Below are 3,784 nucleotides of genomic sequence, written 5' to 3'. Positions count from 1 at the left end.
TGTATATCTGTTACAGGTGTAAGTGTATATCTGGTACAGGTGTAAGTGTATATCTATTAATGGCCAGGTAAATCGGTACACACCTGAACACTATATTATCAGTGTTTTGCTTGTTACAGGTCAAAGCCTCAGGACATACCCGCACAACAGCATCGCTAAGCAGCTACTTTACTTAGCCTTAGTTGCCCTTGCAGGTTGCACTAGTAAGCAATAGCACTTGCCTTTACTTAGCCTTAGTTGCCCTTGCAGGTTGCACTAGTAAGCAATAGCACTTGCCTTTACTTAGCCTTAGTTGCCCTTGCAGGTTGCACTAGTAAGCAATAGCACTTGCCTTTACTTAGCCTTAGTTGCCCTTGCAGGTTGCACTAGTAAGCAATAGCACTTGCCTTTACTTAGCCTTAGTTGCCCTTGCAGGTTGCACTAGTAAGCAATAGCACTTCCCTTTACTTAGCCTTAGTTGCCCTTGCAGGTTGCACTGGTAAGCAATAGCACTTCCCTTTACTTAGCCTTAGTTGCCCTTGCAGGTTGCACTAGTAAGCAATAGCACTTCCCTTTCCTCCTTTCCTGTGAAATTTTCTTGACAGCTTTTATATTGTACTTGGTAATCCTTCTCACTGTTTCCTGCCAGCTTCGGCCTGAGGGTTTGGTTGGGGGGGGGGCTTCCTTGTTTTCTTTGTTAATCTTTAGCTCATAGAATACATTAGGTACGCTGGTAATATGGCAGTCCTCCCTACAACACACAGAATGGAAACGACCTCTAGCACCCGTAGTCTTGTCGCGTAAGGAAACTCCCTAGTACCTTTTCATAAGTGATTTATTTTGCTTATTACACCTTAATGTCGTCCTGTGTGTTATACTCGTTTAAATCAAGCCAATATCGCCATACTCTGCATAAATAACGTACAAAAGGATATTAACCAGCCATAACCAAAAAAAATCGCCAAGGAAGAGGTGCTACGGAGCCCTCTTACCTGATGGAAATACGGGCCTAGATGTGTTGGTGTTTTCTTTCCTTTGTACGGAGTTATATCAGAGTGGAAGGTAAGGGATGGGGAGGAGGGAGTGAGGGAAAAGAGAGAAGGGAAGATGGAGGAGGATGGGAGGTTAGAGAGGGAGAGACGGAGGAGGGAAGAGGAGGAGGAGAAGAAGAAGAGAAGAAAGAGGAGGAGAAGAATAAAAGGAAGAAGAGGTGGAGGAAGAGGAGGAGGAGGACTGAGAAGAGGAGGCATGGGAGGTAGGAGGAAGAGGGAGGGAGATATGTGGATGTAAAGGAAGGAGGAAGAGAGGAGAAATAAGGAAGGTGGAGAAGGAGAGAGGGCAGGAGTGAGATGGAAATACAGTAGGGAATAGGGGAGAGGGGAAGAGGAGGCAGGAGGTACTGAATTGTTTTAAGGGTTATTGAATTTCAGACCAAGTTTTATTGAGATATATGTTTGTGGGGAGGGAGGTAGGAAAGGGGAGAGAAGGGGGGAGGGGAAGGGAGGGAGGAAAGGGGAGAGAAGGGGGAGGGGAAGGGAGGAAGGAAAGGGGAGAGAAGGGGGGAGGGGAAGGGAGGGGAGACGATATGAGAGAAAGACGAGGGAAGGGAGAAAAAAGAGAATGGAAGGGAAGGGAAAAGAAGATGGGAGAGACAGAGAAGGCAGAAGAATAGAGAATTGAAACATGAGAGTTTGGAAGGAGGGGGAGAGAGAAGGAAAGGTGGGAGAAGGGAAGAGAAAGAATGAGGTAGGAGCTAAAAGAAGAGGAGGGGAAATGGGATGGAAGAAAAGAGAAGAGGAAACAGGAAAAGAAAGGAAGGTAGGGGAAAGGAGGAGAAGGGAATGAATTAAGATAGAGAGAGAGGAGGAAGGGAAGGGAAGAGAGAAGAGGAAACAGGAGACGAGAGGAAGGTAGAGGGAGAGAGAAGAGACGAAAGAAGAGGAAACAGGAGTAAAAAGGATGGTAGGGGAACGGAAGAGATGAGAATGAATTAAGATGATGAGAGAGAGAGAGAGAGGAGGGGGGTAGCAGAGGGAAGAAGGAAGGAGCAGATAAGAGCAAGAAGAGAAAGTAGGAAGGGAGGTAAGACAGCAGATGATGGAGGAAGAAAATAAAGGAAGAAAAGTGCCTGGAAGGAATGGAAGAGCATAGGAGAGAGAGAGAGAGAGAGAGAGAGAGAGAAGTGATGGATACTGTGTGTGTGTGTGTGTGTGTGTGTGTGTGTGTGTGTGTGAGAGAGAGAGAGAGAGAGATAAGTGATGGATACTGTGTGTGTGTGTGTGTGTGTGTGTGTGTGTGTGAGAGAGAGAGAGAGAGAGAGAGAGAGAGAGAGAGAGAGAGAGAGATAAGTGATGGATACTGTGTGTGTGTGTGTGTGTGTGTGTGTGTGTGTGTGTGTGTGAGAGAGAGAGAGAGAGAGAGAGAGAGAGAAGTGATGGATACTGTGTGTGTGTGTGTGTGTGTGTGTGTGTGAGAGAGAGAGAGAGAGAGAGAGAGAGAGAGAGAGAGAGAGAGAGATAAGTGATGGATACTGTGTGTGTGTGTGTGTGTGTGTGTGTCTGGGTCTGTGAGAGAGAGAGAGAGAGAGAGAGAGAGAGAGAGAGAGAGAATCACCCACCGATCCTTCCATCTAAAATGCGTGAAGGAAACGGTAAGGAGAATTATCATGCATAATGGAAAGTCGGGGAAATTTCATGGGAATGGATGAAATGAGTTAGTATTCGAAGAGGAGGGCGAAGGAGAGGGAGGAAGAGAGAAGAATGAAGGGAGAAGAGTTGAAGTAGAGGGGAGAGGAGTGGCGGGAGGAGAGGAGAGGAGAAGAGGGGAAAGGAAATGAAAGCTGGAATGAGAAAAAATGAAGAGAAAATGAAGAGGAAAGGAGAGGTGGGAAGGAAGGAGACAAAGAGGAGATGAGAGGTGCGTAGGAAGGAGATCGAGGAGAGGAGAGGAGAACTGAAAAAAGGTGAAAGGAGGGGAAAGGAGACGCGAGAAAAGAGGACGGTAAAAGTATATGAGAAATTATCTTAAATTTTAGTTAAATTGTCTTATATTTCTCTCTCTCTCTCTCTCTCTCTCTCTCTCTTACTCACACACACACACACACACACACACACACACACACACACACACACACACACACACACACACACACACACACACACACACACACACACACACACACACACACACACACACACACACACACACACACACACACACACACACCAACAACAACAATAAACACGTCCACAACAAAGGCCAAAATTAATGACCCACGCCAGTATTTTGCACGTTTGCAGTGATCATCCTGGGAATAAATAAATAAATAAATACGGCTTATTACCTTAGCCAGGACCATTAATATATTTCGTCCTGGGAAAAAAAATATGGCACTGTTATAGCTGTTATGCGGGATGTAATTTGACAGACAGGCAGACAGACGGGAGTGAAAGAGATCAAGTATGTGTGATTTAGATTGATGCGTGATCGTTGTTATGTATATATATGTGTGTGTGTGTGTGTGTGTGTGTGTGTGTGTGTGTGTGTATCCTATTTCTTTTCCTTCTTGATATCATGATAATATTTCTCCTCTTACTCCTCCTCCTTTTCCTCATCCTTTCTTATCCTCCTCTTGCTTCTACTTCTCCTCTTCCACCAGTATTACATAGAAAAAAACAGGATAAAGAGAGAGAGAGAGAGAGAGAGAGAGAGAGAGAGAGAGGAAAACAAAGGATGCGGAATAGGTGGAAGAAACGAAAGTGGAGAAGGAAGAGAAAAAATGGAAATTAATTAAGCAGCAAGAAGG

The sequence above is a fragment of the Coenobita brevimanus genome, chromosome 68 (assembly GCF_032717465.1).
Source record: "Coenobita brevimanus isolate Jiangsu-jjx chromosome 68, ASM3271746v2, whole genome shotgun sequence".
In the NCBI taxonomy this organism is placed as follows: domain Eukaryota; kingdom Metazoa; phylum Arthropoda; class Malacostraca; order Decapoda; family Coenobitidae; genus Coenobita; species Coenobita brevimanus.
Note: the sequence above shows the minus strand (reverse complement) of the source record.